The sequence below is a fragment of the Bombus huntii genome, chromosome 1 (genome assembly GCF_024542735.1).
Source record: "Bombus huntii isolate Logan2020A chromosome 1, iyBomHunt1.1, whole genome shotgun sequence".
NCBI lineage: Eukaryota > Metazoa > Arthropoda > Insecta > Hymenoptera > Apidae > Bombus > Bombus huntii.
This window is the reverse complement of record NC_066238.1, coordinates 11,082,350-11,102,046: the sequence shown is the minus strand read 5'-3', so window position 1 is coordinate 11,102,046 and position 19,697 is coordinate 11,082,350. Positions and strand designations below refer to the sequence as shown.

Genomic DNA, 19,697 nt, shown 5'->3' with positions numbered 1-19,697 from the left:
TGACCTTTAGTGACAATAACATAACCTCTGTAACCTTCGATGACCTTCAAATGACTTTCAAATGCCCGAGATTCGGACTATAATGGTGCGAATTTCATGATTATCCGTCAGCTGCACATGACTATGAATACGAATCGCTTGACCTAGATGACACATTGCACTTGAATTGATATTAAATAGCGGAAGTTCTACGATACAGATTAGCTATTAATTTGCTTGCTTCTTTTTAAGAATGCCCATTTTAAGAAAATTTATTTCCAGACATTGCAACCTAACGACATTATCTATTAATTTCCTCCGGTCAGTTATCTAAATGTGCATCCAGGATAAACGCCACTGAGTCATGTAAACTACCGTAACATAATACAACAGTAATTATTTCAAGTAGAAATACTGCTTTTTAGGATGTCTTACTGTCTTCTAGAATTAAAACGTGAAACCTCTCCGAATGACCGACTAAACTGTTCTAAGGAAAAAGAAAAATTTTCGTTTCTCCGAACACAATAAATTAGAGAAGAGCTCGCGCTGTCCTAGTTCCTCGTAAAATACTTAATAAATGAAATCTACGGAAGCTCGCGTACGAATCCTAATTGAATTAAAATGTCAGTCACCCGCAATGTAACCCCGACTTTATCACCTCCATTTATCCGATGAAGTGTTATATCATTTAACGTCCTGATATTATCATTAACAACACGTGTACACGAATAAAATGACACGTATACTATCCAACCAATATGCAGTTGTTGGATAGTACATTGTGTTTGAAAGATCGCGTCAAATCGCGGTCGAGTTTCGACCGATCGAAAATACATTGAGCTACATGTACTTAACGGTACTATGTCACAAATTCATTTTTCCAGCAGTGCTGAAATTTCCTACTGGTTTTCACGCAACATAGTATCAATATCAACGCGCACTCCGAGATAATGTGGTTCGAGCGAGCTCTCTATATTTTTCACCCGCAGTCAACCGTGAAAGAGAAGAGGAATCTCGGCAAAACGTTTTCACGTTATCATTTGTAGCGGTGGTACCGGTGCCTGTCCCGCAATATCAGTCGCGTAAAATATTCGCCTGTCCCCGGGTTGGGTCGGGAAAAAAGACAAGATTAAAGGGGAAAAAGTGAGAGAGAGTAAGAGATAGATAATGGAGAAAAGGGATGGATGGGGTAGTTGAACGAAGAAAATACAACGCGGCATAGTTGCAAAGACACGAAAATATCTAGCCTACATATGAACCACAAACGCTGTAACCTGCTCCACTTTCCATGCTGATACGGCATGTCCGTCGTGAAAAAATAAAACACAGCGAGGGGTAACTCTGCGACGGCCGAAAACTCTCAGTAAAGCCCACGGCACGTTTTTTAGTCTCATTTTCACCTCGTCTAGCAAATTGAGCACGACTCGCCGTTTATATCGCGCTTAATATTGGCCCAACGCGGTGACGTTAAAACGCGATAAAGCTCCGAAACGTGGCTCAGGCCGCGTAGGTAATTTTTGCACTACGCATTGTATCGTTGTAACTAAAATGAAAAAGGGGAAACGGGTACACTTCGCGCGGTAATTACATTCTGTCCGTGTTCACAGCCTTTGTCGAGCATCGCACTTTGAACAGCCACCGACTTGGTAGCTGTAAAACCATTTACGTCGCGCGAAATCCTTTGTACCATATTTTGACTGCCCTTGTAAATGTCCCAGTTACAAGAATAATTGGTTTGTTAAGACATTTTAATAAATGAAGTATACTAAATACACGAAGCGAAGGAAATGAAATTCTTCTATTAATGAAATAATCTTTTTATAAAGGTACCTTGACGTTCAATAAATTTATATAAATACATTCCACCAAATTTAATTATCTCACTCGACGTTTAAATTATTCATTCTAGAGGTGAAATGAAGCCGAAGGCGAGCAATTACGTGGCTCAATTTCAACAGGTATTAGATATCAAAATCCTGGAAAGAGGCTGTCTTTGCGACTTTGGTAAGCAACCGGAACAGGGAAAACGCAAAGACGAACGAAAGACAAAGGGGATAGCTGTTTATCCAAGGGGTGATCGTGATCGCACGTGAGGGATCACCGCAACCACGTCACGGCCGCAATTTCCAAGTTGCCGTGTCTGAGCTCGATCCCTTATTTAAGAGAACTCCACACGTCTTGTCCCACGGGAGTCTCGTAGAAGCATCAATTTCTGAAACAGGTGCGACGTGCCGAAGCGTTAACACAGGCGTATCGAACTTTCACGGAAAAGTTATCCTTTCGATCTCCAAGGAACATCCTTAACAGGAACGTCGGAATCTCGACTATCTGGCTCAATTTTTTTCACCCACATACACCTAATTATCATTAGTTTCTTGTTCCTGCTTGGTGAATCTGGCACGGAATCCGACAGCTCTCATTAATTGAATTCCAATAATTGCATTCTGCACGTGGTGTAATTGCGTTCCTGATACGCAGATCGCACCGATGGCGCAGTAATGCAGAGCTTCACGTCGATTTCAACCGTGCCACCTTCCATCTCGTTCCGTGTAAAAACTAAATTGTCCAGGTATGTCGGATATGTTGAAATTCCACGGACCAATGTCCCACCGAGCTCGTTCACAAGCTAGCAAAAGATCTCCTAAAGATGCTCTTAATTTCAACATTAGTTTCTTCTCTCTTCTATTTTCACAGGCCTCTGTTTCCAAATCGAGCTTCCAAACGAAGGAGGCAACGAAGGTATTGGCGTTGTTTCTAGATGTTTACAATTTTGCAGATTCCAAGTTGAACTCCGAATGGTCAACGACGCTGTTACCGAAATACTTGAAGGATACGAAGAGATGAGCGTCCTTATTCGAAAGTTAAATACAGGAGCTGCTGCTACATCGTCCCCCTATCCTGTGTTGTTTTTTACGCAAATTTTCAATAACGTCTGCCAGAATATTGGATAGGTATTGGCGCGAAACGCGTGCAACGGGAGGAAACATATATGTAGTTTTGCGTTCAAGTTCTTCAAGTTCTTTTTTTAGGCACGAGCCAGACACGAACGTTGAATTCTAAATGCTTTACCGCCTTTCAAAGACGATTCGATGTGTTCGATGATTTATAAATCAAGGAGAATGTCTATCTTCGATGGAAAGTGGGATGTCATCGGTAAAAGGGAATCGTTCTATTTGCGTCGTAGAATACAAAAGAGACCTAATGTATTATCGTACAAAGTATCCGAACTCTTTTCCCTGCTATCAGCAATTCCCCTTGTAACGAGAATCGATCCCGGACAACGAGCTGAGCATCATGGAGTTAACGCACAGGCTTCAAGCGTTCCCAATTTCTATCGATCCTGAAGCGACTATCGCATTCGCCTCGATTCTTTGATACACGCGCGAGAACCAAGCGCATGATTACCAAGTATCTTCCAATTTTCTACGAAGCGTCTCTAAAAAGTTTACGAAGGAAAAACGAAGAAATACCTCTTCCTAAACGATGAACTTTTATTCGATCGTGTTTCCTTTCACAGTGACGCCAAGTGATCTCTACGGAGACTCCTTGGAGACATTTCTGCATAACGACCGAACACATATCCATCCACAAAGACGTCTACCTCGCACAGAGAATTCCTGATGCGTCTTCGAAATTACGCTTTTATCCGCTGCTTTATACTTTCTGGTCCGTTCTCTGTCGTATGTGTTTCACGCGCAAATGCAAGAAGTCTGCTGCTGGTATCGCCGCCTTTGAGAACGCTTCTTTCCACTCCCCGCCCGGTATTTCGGTCAAGTGTTGCCATTATGCTTCAAAACATTTTCGCGTTAAACATCGTCTTTTTCCAAGCTTGTTCCAACGGCGGAGGACGGGTGCAGTGACTTCGACGACCGAGGGGGCTGCTGCGTTCTTCGTCGTTCGTCCGCGAAACCCTCTCGAAAACGTACCTAAGCGTACGTCAATACGAACGGCTGCGTGCAACGAGTAAATGGAAATTTTAAGTGCTGCCGCCGACTGAAACGTACGCTGCTTGTCACTGCATCCTGTGCGACCGTCCATAAATGCACCGCCGTCTTCCTCCACACGAGGGGCCCTCGTGTATGTGTTAATGGCAGCGACCGCGAGCAGTCTTTCCACCCTGTACACCAGGTAACTAAACGCTATCGAATCTCGTCGTGAACTTGCGCTATTACCATGTGAGGAACGACACTGCCGGAGTTTAGTTCGGGAACGACAAAGTGGTCTCGGCAGTCGAGCCTGTCTGGGTGGCTAAATATTATTGTCAGCTCGTGAATGGTAGTTCAATTACGTCGAATCGATGACTCGCGTATTTTAACAGCCGCCGTTGTATAATATCGAAAATTTGTACGTGTAGAGCAAAGAAAGTGGGGGAATGTGAAACGACTGCCATTTTCGCGATACGATCGCGACAAGATACAAGATAGGGGACGATGCAATGAAAATCGTCTCATTTCGCTTGAAACCAATTACGTGAGAAAATGGTACGTTCTGTGTTCGTTTGCATTTTCGTGGCGTTCGTGGAACGAAACGGGCGAGGATACCGCGTGGCGAAAACCCCAAAAACGAAAACGAGAACGTCCCTCGTCGCAATCCCTTTATGCAAATTTCGCTACCAGCCATCTGACGCCCTCTCGCACGCCGAGACAAATTTTCGCGACATTGCTACTTTATGGACCCTTAAATACACAATGAACACGAAATCGTTCGACGCGTTATTGCGCCGCTTGACGGATGCTTAGTTTTAATAAGGTCTGGGAAAGAATTAAAGGAAGACACGTACCGATCTGGTGATTAAGAGCAGATCTTGTCACAAATAAATGTAACTTAACGAAACAAAACACAGTGAATTACATAATAATATATCTACGACGAATTTGGATTTTATAAACCATTGATACCAATTAGCTGTCAAAGTGAATTGTAATTGCGACTAATTGTTTAGCGGCAGTAAAAATTACAATCGTTTATCATTTGACTCGTCTTCTATCGAAAGAATAAGACGGCATAGTAAATTTCAATCGGGAAAAAAATGTAATTGAACGATCAGCCCGAAATTCGTTTCGGAATTCCTACATTTCGCACTATAACCTTCGATCCAATTATCTTTAGCGATATCAAAGTTACGAATCTTCAAAGTATAACTTTTAAATTGCTGGATACATTCGAATTCGGAAAAGAAATAGTCTTGTAAAAGAAATATCAAAGTTTCTTCCTATAAAAAGGTTGCACAAATATAATGCTATGCGAGATCCTCATACCTTCCGCAAACTAACTAGAAAGCAGAGTTAGAGAATGCTTCGTAATGCTTATCGTAATTTGAAATATATAAAAGATTAACGAAATAATAATTAGGAGTGTCTCTTTTACATTGAAGATCGTCTGATCTTTTATCAAAATAATTGACGCTAATTAAGAAAGACATTAGCTTTTGTGAAAATTTAACGTTGCAAAACTCGTTTACGTTCGTCGACTAGCTAAAACATATCTTTCACGAAATATCTCTCTTTTTATAGAAATTATATCTATTCGTCTAGAATCTATCAAAAATATCTTCCCGAAATTTTCTACTATATTTTATTAATATTTTCAAATTATTCCAAGTGTTAGAAAGACTATAACTTTATTAAATAATAAATAAACATGGAAGTAGCTGCTTTTATTACGCAAAACTGAGCAAAAAAGATATAAAATAAGACCCCATCCATGTACACGGTCGGGCTGTATACTCGCTGTATACTCGTTGCTCAAAAGCGTTCGAGAGTGTGGAAAATGCAATGTAACATTTTTATCTGGAATTTTTCAATCTTGCGACTCGCCTGCCGCCTAGGTACAACTCACGATAGCAGAAAATGAATGTCGCAGCGCGTAAGTGTATTTCTGTGTAGTAAGGACGATGGTGTAAGTCACTCGACCTCACGTGACTCCGTGGACTTGCACGTCACTGGAGAACTCTAACCCCCGCTATCTGGAATCTTTCAATTTCTCATACTTTCGCTATTACGAATGCCAGGGAGCTCTGCATTTATGCGCGTATCCTTACGTGTACGCAGATTATCGATAAAAAGACTAGAGAGAAAAAAGTTCGACGTTTCCTATACTATACTCGTATACAACATTCCTACAGGTACTGTTCCATAGAAAGCATCTCGATTCCTACATTTCCTCAATTCCTTCATTCGCATACGCATATCGTAAAAAGAATTTCTCTTATGGAATGTACAAATCCATGAAATGGATGAAACATACGTAACTAGTGCTCCCGAAACAGGACAAAGTGACCGCTTATCATATTACATGAATTTTCATTCACCAAAATAGCCAAAACCTTGCCAACGTCATTTAGCAATTAAACTTGTGCAGATTGCGATAAAACGCGTAATTTAATTAATAAACCATGATGCTGATTAAATCGCGTAGAACGGAATTAAACAATGCGTTGATATCGTCCGTGAAATCAAACAGAATGATTTTACAGATTGCAAAACGTCAACGGCATTTCAATAAATACGATTTCAATAAAACCCTGGTGGGGAGGAAATGTCGTGGTAAGAGACGGATCGACAAGAAGCCCGTACACGGTTCTTGTTTGTTTAAAGGAACCAGAAAATGTTGAACCAGATCGGTTCGTGTTCGAGCAGCGAGTGAAACATTCGACTAGCCCTAATCACCGGATTACGTGCCACGAGGTCGCGAGTCATGAAACGCGATAAGAACGTTGTTACGAAGTGTTTTCGCGACCTTAGCGTGATTGTCCGATCGACGAGAAGCTGCTGACGATTCTGCGTGCTCGTGGAAATGAATACCGAGAATGCGCGTGACCGAGCAACAAAGCGAAACCGAACAAGAGCGACAGCTTGGAAGACGGAGGAAAAAGGCGGAGGAACAAAAAGTAGAGAAATTCCATTGATTTCCATGTACGAGAGTATTAGGCTGAAAGGGAAAGAAGGAATTCAACAAACAAGCAGAAGGCAAACGTATAACGACGGGGAATCGAAATGAAGGGAAGTAAAACAGGATTGGCGGGATTCAAACTTTACCAAAACGAAACGAGTTTACGTGAAAATTAAGAGACGAGAGTGAAATTTAGTTCCACGAAACGACCTCTGCTCGAAATGTTTTGCGCATTCTCGATTAACGGCAGCACCGATGAAAACGATGAATAAGGAGGTAATAAAAGAACGAAAAGTGTCCTCTTGGCCAGTGCACTCGAGTGGAGGCCAGCTATTTTTAATTCCCTTTAGCAGCTCCGTTGTAAACCTCGTAATGGCGGGCATTAACCAATTAGCGCCCACCACCCCGTCCTCGTGTTTTCCTTTTTTTTTTTTCTTTTCTCTAATCACGGTTCTAGATACTGGAACAGCAGTTCCAAACGGGCCCGTGATGAAAGATGCAATACCACCGCTGGTGTCCGCCTATTTTCAGCACCATGTGCCAACAGGCTCCGCTGCTAGCCGCGGTTTGGCAAAGCTTTGAACTCACCAAAGCGAATATTATTTCTGCGGCGAAGCAACTCTTTGCAACGGGACACGCTCGGAAGAGGGCACGACACGCTTAACGAAACGAGACTCGTGTTATGAATTTTCAAGTAAAATGAAAAATTCGTGGACGGCCGAGCGCGTCGCAGTCCTCTTATGTTTAACGTTATTTACTATTCCGTTTGAGGAGCGTTTGAAAATCGAAACTAGCAAAATTAATGAATCCGTTAGCGAACAGATGTTTCATACGTTTTTTGCAATTTTACACGAGATAATGTTGGTCCTAAATGTTATTAAGAAAGTTAACTGAATGTACCACTCAAAACTACCATATTAAAACAAAGTAAATTATAGGATAATTTTTTTATATCTATTATCAATTCCTAAAACCTAAATTATAATATTGCTTTGAAATGTAATATGTTGTTAATTAATATTTCTATCTATATATTTATGAGACTGATGGAAAATAATTTTTATCGCGTATTTTATAAGGCACGGTAATTATAGCTGATTACAAAATACAAACGTATCAGCATGAGGAAAATTTGAATATTAGCGGGAATGAATTATAATCCCGGTATGTGTTTTATGGTATCGAAGGAACGTTTTCCAATATTGGTAACGGCGAAAATTATTTATGCGCGCAATGTCGACATAGATATTAGAAGCCTGGAAAATATTGCGACGAGAACGAACGTCTCTTCTATATTCAATTCGAATCAACAATTTTTGAACAGGAAGATATTGCGAGCGAAATTGAAATCCAATTTTCGTGTTCTCTGAAATACCGTATCCGCGACATAAATCCGACGGTTATATCGTATTTCGATTAAAAACTATCTTCGAGAGCGGATACAACCTAAAAAAATACGAACAAATTTACAAAAACGCCCGAGCATGCCAATATTTTGCTTTTTAATTTCGCTTTGAAACGCGTTCATAAATTTTTCACCGTGCGATGTATCGCAAAATATCGAAGTAATATAAGCTTATCAAAATGGCGTCTCATTTCGTGAAACATGTAATATGTACTTTCCGTATCGAGAAGTTCTAAACAAACAAGTAAGGTGATAACACGAACAGTTCATTGTGAAATTCTAATTAAAACAACACATTAATTTCCATAAAATCGTTATTATACTGAGAGAGAACTGTTAGATAAATACCACGATCGTTCGAAATGGTATCGAAACTTAGGTTGTGCAACCATGACACCTATTCATAAATCGGTGCGACAAACTGCCATAATAAATAAATATAACGCATTACGTACCAGAAAAACGTATGAGGTCAGTCCCGCTGTAGTTCGATGTAGTCGTACACAACTCCAGAAAAGATAGGCACACACACGAGACCACCGAATGGATGAAACAGTAGGATAGATGATGGAATGGAGGCGACCGATGTCCCAAACAAAAGTTACGTTAGGCTAGGTCACGTCAACGCCAGATTACGCCGAAGACGATCTATTTCCCGCACTCCCCGTACTCCCGTGAGTACGAACTGCACGACGACGACAAACACGCGCGCACCGACTATTCACTGTGTCCTCGCGCCGACTGGGAACAGTACCGAACATTCAATGGCGTCCGATATCCTTTTAAAGGATCGTCGAACTCGAGTGGCCGAAAAGAAAACAACTGGCGATCGAAAGCACGAGCTCGAATAATCATCTGGCAAAAGTCGAATCGTTACCCGATTTCAAGATGGAGCGCACGGTGAGTATGTTGACAGTTTATGTCGTTAAAGTTGTTGACACCTCATATATGACTGCATTCAACCATCCGTCCAATTTAAAATGAAATTGCCAATTACATTCGTTAAACTACTTTAAATTTTCCGTTCTAAACCACGCAACACGTAAAATCAGAGAACATACCAGTACAATGTACTATCAAAATTTACAAACGGTCGGCATGAAAATTTCAAACGATAACACTAACGATGTGAAACAATAGTGCCAATATATAAAATTCAAATGTTATTCTGTCGCACATTTACGAGTTGTTTTACTTTCTTACCGACTGTCGAAGGTAAACAAGGAACACAAAAAAACCGTTAAGATACGTATCGCCTGATGTATAGGATTTCGTACTGTTTTCACCTTGAAAGTTCGGTTATTTAATAATTCTTCGTAATTGACTGTCCCAGTCGAGCGCGAATCGAAACGAGAAAAAAAAACGTAGAGGACAACGTGGTACGACTCGCGTGGCAACCGCTCCCGTAAGTACGCACACACGCATACACCGAAAGGAGAAGGTGCCGAGAGAGGGCGACACAGCACCCTCACCGATGCGCGGTTCGAGTGCGACTGAGCGAGTCGAGGCAAGCTCGTCGAGCCGAAAGCCACAAGCCGCGTCAGCCGACCGGCGGCGACGGACCAATCAGGGTTGTCCTCTGCGCAACTACCCGACACCCAAGAATTGACCACATGCTCGCCCATTCACCCTTTCTTTCGTCTTATCTGATATATTTCCTCCCTCCCTACCTTTTTTAATAACATATCAAAATCAGCACGGCGTCTTTTTGTCCACCGGCCCCATTTATCAGAGAATGGATTCGCAAGATGGATGCATTCATATTGTTTCTGATACACGACGTTTCCCTAATATGTTTCTGTCGTGATTTGTGATTTATTGTAAAAATACGTGAGCGTCCTAAGATTTCAATAAGGAAACAAAAATAGGACAAATATTACTATAAATACTGTTACATAAATATTGCTAGCAAAAATATTTCAATCTCTCAAGTTGGAATTTATTGTATTCTGCCAACGTATTAGTAGGATAATTAAATTATGAAATTAAGATGGAACCCCTTTAAAATAATATTTATACACACGTGTTTCGAAAGTAAATTGTGCTTGCTCCAAACGTATCTTAAATTCCGAGATTTCTCTTTACAAGCTGCTTGACTCAACTAATTACGTAAATTACATTATCCGATAGCAAGCGTACATTATCCTTTTATCTTCGACGTACACTGAAACACTTGTTTTCTTTGACCATAGTCAAAAAAGACGACGTATCGAGTTAATTGCCACAATTTAACATCCTCTGCGTCTATAGTCTAACCACGTGGTTTCTTTTACGTTCCTTTCTCGCTTTGTATTTACAGTTGGCAAACGTGCCGGCATGACCGGCAGACATTGATGGATTCCTATAATTTTGTTTTGCTCGCGAATGGAATCATGAGTTTTTTCTCAATCTTGCTATGCTCCTCGATGCCTGAACATGGCATAGAACTATACATGCTCATAGTGTTCTTTGAGTCTGTTGTGAGAGAAGGAGAGATCGCGCCGAGATCGTAGTTCAAACGAACGATTCGCTGGAGGATTAAAATTAATGGTTGTCTGACTGTTAGTTTTCGAGCACGTATTATCATCCTTTGAAAGGATACGCGGGCCAAGAGTGATTAAACACGCGGAGAAGGGCAGAGAGAATAGCACGGAGACACGCTATTCTCATTTCACGTGACAATTGCAATTGTCGTGACAGGATCGTTTGCGTTTGCACGTTACATACCTCGGTTTTATTGGGCTGATCGTTATTAGAGCATCGTCGTTTCGATTTCGCGTTTTGCAATCAACAAAATTCAATTACCATCTTTTCTGTTTCTTTGTAAACGTTTTCTGGTACCATGGCCAGCGGCCATGCGTTTCAATCTTTCTCTCATTTTGTTCTCTATTTCTTTTTACTGCTCACGTCGGGCGGCCAATAATCCATTTGGCGAACGTTGTAGTATATCTTTCCTAACACACGATCGGTTTGATGTCTTAAAACGCGGCGTGACGCGTTGTTTATCGCTTTCCGTTCAGTTTTTTCACGACGTAGGTTACGTGAAATGGTTTGCATCCGGTGGTAAATCTAATCCTATCGTTCTTATCTACGCGTCGCTTAAAAGTAGAAAAGCTGAGCAACTGGAAATCGCGGCGGCGAAATCTCGAGGGATCCGCTTGTTGAGGAAATCCTCTTGTTGACTCGCACAACACTTGTGCGTGCAAATTCTACGATATTCTGTTTTAATAATGTAATCCGGAAACGCGCTATACGACGTGATTGAATGTTCTCTGCGTGGGTCGTTGTTGACCCATGACATAGTCGAACGATCGATATTCTTAGAAGTGTGATTGATAATAGCGCGAACGATTCTCTATTACATGTTGCTTGAATCTTAGAGATAATACCTGTTACATAATATATTCCCGAGTATTTTTCCATTATGTAACGTTTACCGTTTTCCTCAATTCCACCCCGATCTGATCCTATTATTATAAAGAGAAATCTATTTAATCGTAGTTAGTTGATTGGCTAGCAATGTAAAACGTCGTAACGAAATATAATTAAAGAGTTTAGGTTGAATAGTTTTCTACTTCAACGTTTCTATACCCATTTTGAAATCGTTCGTAATATGTACTGTAAAGCAGCTCTGGAAATATCTCCAGTTCCAGCAAGAATGTATTTTATGTCGATAACATCCAACTCCATTTATTTTTTGCGTATGTGTAATGCTATTATCCAGGTTTTTGCTTTTCACGCGCGAGAACACCACAGGCGAATTACTTTTGCGTGCTTCTTAAATAACGAGCAAGAGCCGATATTACACAATAATTACATCGACGTGTTCACTGATTGAACGGCTGTTCGTGTCCGTCAAAAGTCCACGTATCAGTTTTGTTGGGTTAAAAAACAAACTGAAGTAAATGGGTCACGTACACGTGACAGCGGTTACAATCGAGTGAAGTCACAGACCAGCCAGGAAACGATAAATGCATCGCAAAGTGTACAAATACCTGAACAGGATATTTACGTTCTGTGTCTACATAACGTGAGATACAAAGCTGCATACGAGCAGGAATATCGAGGCTGAGAAGGAATCGACAGTACTGTAAATACAGAGGGAGAACGGCACGTTGATTAGCTGCTCGGTTGTGCACCGCTTTAGGTAGCTCACGCTCGAATTAAATCCAACGTGCGCGGCCGGATCGACAGCTACAATTAAGTTCGATACCACTGCACCGATTGTGAAGCGATGCAGAGAAATGTCGTGCGTTATTTTCCAACGGTACTTTTCCTCGAGAACTCCATCATCGGTATAAATAATTGCGCGTGAAAGACGTTTGGAACACATAGGATCGTAAGATTCTTTGTGCCAGATTATTTACCTGCGCACGAAGTCGGCGTATATCATCCGCGGAACTGTATTAAACGAACAAAGCACACGGATAAAGCGTGTCGTGGCTTGTACCGAACTCGGCATTTCGAATTAACGTTTGACCAACCTTCGGTCAAAAAAATCGAACGAAGATCGTATATCGTTGATCTATATTAAAACGCAATCATCGTTGACATAAATGGAACACGATGAAACTTCTTACGCGGGTTAAACGGTAAAATAAACTTTGCAATCAGACGGGGGGGAAGCTAAATGGAGACGCCTCGATTATCAACGATCCGGCTGGCAATATATCGATTGCCTCGTTACTCAACCTTAACGGCATCTTAATACAACGTGTATAACGTATTCGTTAGTGTAAGCGGTTTAAACCGAGCGTGAACATTGCGACTTCGATATCACGAGCTGGCGATGATTGGTTCGATTCGAAGTCGGCACGAGTTGCAGCCAAATCCCGGCATCAGGTTTAACGGAGTCAAATGCGAGTGCCCTATAATCAAAACGTTATAGGCGTGCACCGGGTGCTGATCATGTTATACAATCACCCCTCCACCGAAGGTACATATATTTCTACGACCTGCGGTTTCTCACTGGTGTGTATGCGCGAACACGGCTCCGTCCACATTGGCGAACGTCGATGCGCTAACACCCGTGTGGTCGTGCGCCAATGCCGATTCGTGTGACATAGCTCAGTTTTCGACGGATAAAAGAGAATTCATAGAACAGCTGACCGCGACGCCATATCCAAATGGGTCGTGCGATTGATTGGCATTCCGTGCGTCGTTGCATTGAAATCGATCTATCGAAAAGATCAAAGGAAGTCTGTGAAGCTGGTACGCGATAAGCATAAATTACGTACCGAAAGAAGACAATTATGGAATACGTTTGACTATTATAATCAAAAAGCAAAAGGAACGATGAGATAAAAAAAGAATCATATATGAAAAAATGTAATAGGTACCTGTAACGTGGAGACTTTGGAACGTTTAATAATTCCATATGAAATTGTTTAATTGATTTAATTTAACTGCATGGAATATGGAAGATAGTCTGACGTGATAACGTTAAACTATAAAACAGAAGCTTAATGAAAGGACTAGAATTTGGACACGCTGGTAAACAGAATATTCGTGGTCACGATCACATGCTCGTGAGTGCTGGTGATTCCAGTATCGTTTGGCCATGGGTTTAATCGAGATTCCGGGCGGAGCCGAGTGGGCGTGTGCACGTTTCGCATCAGCAGGGATATGCGTACAGAATACAGTAATTATGATTCTCGGACTCGTCGCATTCAGAGGGAAATGAACTTGGCGTCCCGACACGCGACTTCATTAACGAATGGCCAAGCTGAATAGACCTAAACATTCAAGCTCCTCGACTCGAGATTCTCGGTTGGCTCGACCGGGAAAGGAAAGAAGGGGGTTAAGAGGTATGATTAATTGCGCGTCGCCTAATTACCAATTAGTCAGACGGCCGGGGACATTGCATAGAAGCAGCAGTTCGCTATTTTTCTCATTTCCCATTACTTCTATCTTAGCTGAAAAAGTACCACTCCAGTCGTTGAACATTCTTTTACTTTAATTGACCGTAATGTTTTTGCAAGTAGGTATTTGAGTGCTACTGGGGACTTTTTATCGTTTTAATATTTTATTGATAAATCTAGAACTACCGGGAAGGACGCCAAACATTGACACAAATACTGATTACCTTTTATAGAAGAAGTTGTAAGTTTTTAGTGTAGCTACCAAAATAAAGATCGCGAAATAAAGATCGAATCGAATAGTCGAGTATGTCGTTGACTTTCACGACCTTAATGTCCATGCTACTGATTTCAAGTGAGGGTCATCTTCATCGATTGCTACGACCCTAGGCTATGTTACTGCTATCGGTTCCTATAATCTGGATGTTGTCACTGTTGCTGAACTCGGACTCCACGGCATAGGAGTTGTCGCTATCGATGTCTCGAAGGTCGTTCAAACTTACAGATCCATAATAATCTTCGCGATGATATCGAAATCACGTACATTCGCAAAACCTATGGCTCCATATGAATATTTCCTTGGACTCAAGGGGACAAAAATGATACTCCAGTTAACCCACAGAAATTCTCTTTATGACATAGTTAATTACTTCGTCACCATATTTTTTATCGGTCAAAGAACTCGCTGGAATTTTAACCGCCTTTCCTCTGTAGATCTTTCTAATTTTTAGATACTCCGCGTCTATATTCATGAATATCCATAGAGAATTTCCATTTAATTGAATATCGCGAAAAAGAGATACTTTGCATTACTTTTCTGACTTTATATCGGTTGGTATAGCAGAATAAAGGTAATATACGATCAATCGAAGGGGAGAGGTCTGTTTCGCGAGCGTCGCGGTTAAAGGGCCGCTGTTCCTGAAATATTTATGCGTTTGCTGGCGAAAGCGTAAATATTGTATGGTTTTCGATATCGTAGGGTTGTGGTGGGATATACGTCTTGGTAACAGGGGGAAATCGAGTACGTAGGCGTTAGCCATCTCCCTTCCGTCGAATCAATTTTTCTTATTTATCACCAGCAATTGTTTTTCGATATCGTTCCCCATGGAAAACACCATGACTTCGTCCCGTTTCGTTTATGTCAAGCTATTTTACGCGTGACCTCGATCATAAATATTAAACAATGAATATAAATACCCGCGTTTCGCGAGGGTAAAACGCGAATTTAATGCCCATAAAAAATGTCCTCCTATAAGCGGCACATACATTACACGTTTAACGATATTTATAACAACGCGAACTCACAAATAGATGCGTACGCGAAATATCGAGAACAAAGTTGCAATGTCATTATCGTAGATCGGGGAACTTCATTTCTTTGCTACCTTCTTTTTTTTTATGGTATAAATCCTTCAAAAGGTTCGTTTAATCTTCATCGCTACGAGTACTGGCACATCGCATACTTTCCCATAAGGCTTTCGTAAATCCCTCCTGAAGGGAAAAGATGGATCTCCCATTAAGCAAAACGCCGAACAAATAAGGATTTTCCCTTGAAACGTGGTACCCTTAGGCTTTATCGAAGACTAGACGAGATTTGAGGAGGCGAGGCGGAACACTCCGATGATGTAGCTTATTTTATTCGCATGGGAATGTTACTTATGTAAGAATATATAGACGCAATCGGTGATCGCGTTCCAATGTTTGCTTTCGTACGGATAATCAGCTTCGAAGATATGCATACAAAATAACGCATAATACATAAATATATACTATACATACATGATAATAATAGTATCTAGCAGTTTGAACATTTTCTCCTATAATTTTACAGTTATTTTTATGATTATTCTTACTTGCAAAATAAATGTTCAAAGTAGAAAGACGGGCGGCTTGTTAATGTTCGTTGTTCATTAAAATTTACTTCGCCCAGTCCGTCGAGTTTCTCGCGAAAATGATGAAAGCAACTCGAACGATTTTGAAAAAGATAGCCGTCGTTTAAAAAGGAGCGACATTTTGTTAATTGCGGTTCTTCGTTAGAATAAATTATTCTCCGCTCTTTCTGCGCACCACCCTTCGTGCCAGCCGCACTTTCCTTTTGTTCCGCGTTCCAGAGATCCCCTTTGACAAAGATAACGAGGCTGCTCGAAAGGCATTCGAAAGCTAAATGCAGAAACGCCATATTTCAGGGCAGCGCGGCGGTTGCACTACCCTTCTTCTTATAGGGTGGTGACCTCTTTCAAAACTGAATTCTGTCTGCCACTCCTTTTCGCGTATGCTCTGTCCGCTTCTTCGACCAAAGCCTGGAAGATCGAGCCTCGTCGAGCTTCGTCAAGCCTTCGCTTCCACAAAAGGACGAAATTTAGTGTACACAATTTTAGCATGTATATTTATGCATAAGCTGCACCCGATGCTGCGAAGATCTTAAAGAACGGGCTGATGTCACGATGTACAAGTCGCGGACGAGCTACAGCTTTGATCAAATGCGGTTAAGTCACGAGACGCCGGAAACCGTAAAACGTAAAACGAATTTACCCACGTTTCTTTCGTTTTTTAATACTTGTCAACCGAATGAAGCGATATTTCGTCTCAAATTCAATCTCGTACCTACAATCTTTCGTTAAATCGTTGTAACATAAACCGGCTAAGCGTTTCCATGTCGTCACCCCCTCGGATTAACATTTTTACCGCTCGACTTTATACATTGTAAGGCTTTCACCGCTCCTCTTTTATTAATAATGATGGAAGATCTTTATTAAAATTATAAGGCGGAGTACTGAAGTACGCATCACTTTAACTACGAATAATCATTTTACGCGTTAAACTTACCACCCGCTACATAAAATGTTAAACGCTCTCTTCCACCATTTCAATTTATCTCTTTCTTTCGTCACCCGGTCGTCATCCTGCTAACAAGTTGGTTGCGAAGTCGCGTCTAACTTGATTAATGGAATACTCGCCTCGTACTTACGTAATAACTGAAGCTTCCCCGTCCTTTAACCATATGCTTCACCCGCCACTTCTCATGTCAGTGGTAATCGTGTCGAAAGTTTTCAGAGGCAAATTAGGCGACGCCTTAATGACAGCGTACCGGGTATCGACTCGTACTAGACGGGCACCTGCAACGCGATCATGGTCCCGTGTGCAAACCGTTCGCCGATAAGATACATTTAATCCGCTCTTCGCATCTGGCAAAATGGAATCTCGATAATACTTCCGTAATATCGGAAAGGGCGTCATTAAGGACTGCGCAAACTTTAGGTAGCCGCGAACTTCGCCGTCTACTAAATCAGGTCGCAGCTACTTAAGAGATTGGTCCTTTTGCTGCGAAATCCGCGAAATATTTAAAGCTCGAGAAATATAGGGACTAGTTAGCGACCTTGAGTCCCGAGCTTTGCCGGAGCTTTCGGGCGCAGATGCCGTGGAGTAATCGAAGCAGCTCCCGCGGCAGTCGACCACCGATTTTCCACCCCCACCCCGTTATAGCCCCGGTATTTCTCGTTAAATTTAAATTCAGATAAATTAAAGGAGGCGGCGCCTCGTGGAAAAATAAGATTGGAGCCACGACGTAGGCGGGTATATCGAAGCTCTTCTCCTTCGTGTCTGCTTCTTCTATTTTCCCCCCTTGTTCCCTCCGTTTGCCTTTCCAACCCCCTTTTTCTTCCCGTCGACGTTCTCCGTCGAGACGAGAGCCGGCAAAACGGGCGAGCTCAAGAGGGTGGGAGTTCAGATACAAGGGGGTATTTTTAACAGAGTTGGGGCAAGGATTTGCATAGACAATAAGGAAGGCGCGATATATTGCTGGAACTTTTAACGCGCAACCCTCCCTTCTGAGTCTGGCCCGCGGTATGAATAAGTCGTAAATAATTTTCCATTCGACTTTCTCTCTCGTCGCGGTGCAGCACGCGAGAAGGTTCCTTGCCAAAAAGAACACTCGACAAAGGCGAGAACCGTTTTCTCTGGTTCGAGTTTTAGGTTGGTCTTACATAGGCTGGGGAGGCAAGACCGGCTTCCAAAGACATTTCACTTTTCATTAAGAGATATGGCGGGTATTAGTGTCTGAACTGTGATAAAGTACCACATGAAGAACGAGCAACCTTTTTCGAAGTGTTTATCAGCTTCGAGGTGCTATGGTTTAAAATGTGTGTGCGTTTGTGAAACGTTTATATTATCGGATATTTGTTTTCCCCTTTTTGTCTTGAAATTAAAAAACAATGGAATTTGAGCCGACAATTTCCGGGGCCTTTATTCCGATGAAATTCATATTATATAAAACTTCTTGTCAAAAACACGTAAAACCTTTCAGTATTCTCTTTCAATTAATATATGAATGTAAATAATGAAACGTTATATAAGGAACGTTATAAATAAGGAAACGATATCAATATCAAAATATAACAAACAAAAGAGAAAATAACAATAGTTTGCTTGCTTTACAAAGCACATGCTCCCTCTAGTGGTGAACGTAGAAGTCAGACTCGAATCTGTATCTCGACCAACCAGTCGGCTCGAGAAACGTGAACGAATACCGAGACCAACGGAGGGTTGTTTCGAGCTATCCCCTCGTAGTTGAGCGCTTTTTACCAGGGTGGCGCCACGATCCACGAGCTTCCAACCCCAATTTGTTCGTCGATAACCCCCTTCAGTAGCTAAGAATACAAAGGACCGGAGACGTCCTTAAGACTGCCGGTATACGTGTTTCAAATCGAAGCTACCTCGAGATAAGGAACAAGCAACAAACGCGCAAGCAGGTCGATTGAATTTATCGGAGTCATAGAGAACCAGAGCGAAACAAAGCGAGACGAATCCCACGAGATTTAGAACTCTGCTTTTTCATTATCATTCTGATGCATATTTAAATCTCTCTCGGTGCATGCAGATCGAGGGTAAAAATAGGTTACTCAGCCGGTCTTTTACGATTCCACTGCCAGCGGGTAAGTCGGTACGTGTAATTAATGGAAACTTTTCGTGTGCCAACCCATTCGATACGGTTCACTCGTTGAAAATAACCGGGTACCACACGGTTGAATTAGAGTATCGCTAATAATGTCTTATTCTTGCGGTTCGGTTACTTTCTACCGACAGTTATCATCGGTCACGTTTCGTTCCATTCACTGGAGACCATTTGAAATTGCCTTAGTGTCGTAATTGCTGCAAATATCCAATTAAGTGTACGTGTTTTCATTACATGTAGATAAACATATGAGATATTACAGTAATAAGAAATCTTGTATTTACTTTGCATTAAGCACACATTTTTAACGTAGATCTTTATTTTTAACTCTTATTTTAATATAGCTAGGCTACAATCTTTTAACGATATTCCTACTAAACTGCTAACATCCAGATTGGTGAATATCCTGAATTTCTAGAATACTAGAATCTAAAAGTAAATCGCAAAAGGTATTATAATATATGTTCAATGAACTATTTTAAATCGGCAGCGTAGAGCGTGGTCGTACCGAGGAATATCAGATAGGTTATCGAGAACCGGAGCAATATTCCCGCAAATACGCTCAAAGGAGCTATCGATCTCGGTGGGTCTTGACACTGGCACATCGGCAAATTTGCCAAGAGACGAAGAGGAC

General features: G+C 41.5%; 1 protein-coding gene across 4 annotated transcripts in view; it reads right to left on the bottom strand.

Moving 5' to 3' along the window:
- Positions 1-9,763, bottom strand: part of LOC126868167 (discoidin domain-containing receptor 2) — a 221,670-nt gene extending 211,907 nt beyond the window's left edge. The window contains exons 1-2 of one of the 4 annotated variants that reach the window (XM_050623383.1): positions 9,479-9,763; positions 8,731-9,130 (exon numbers count right to left, since the gene is read on the bottom strand). The gene's annotated coding sequence lies outside the window, so the exon portion shown is untranslated. Of the gene's footprint in view, positions 1-8,730 lie in introns of all 4 variants that reach the window. The other 3 variants (XM_050623362.1, XM_050623373.1, XM_050623356.1) reach the window with 3 other exon arrangements.
- Positions 9,764-19,697: the final 9,934 nt, after the last annotated feature.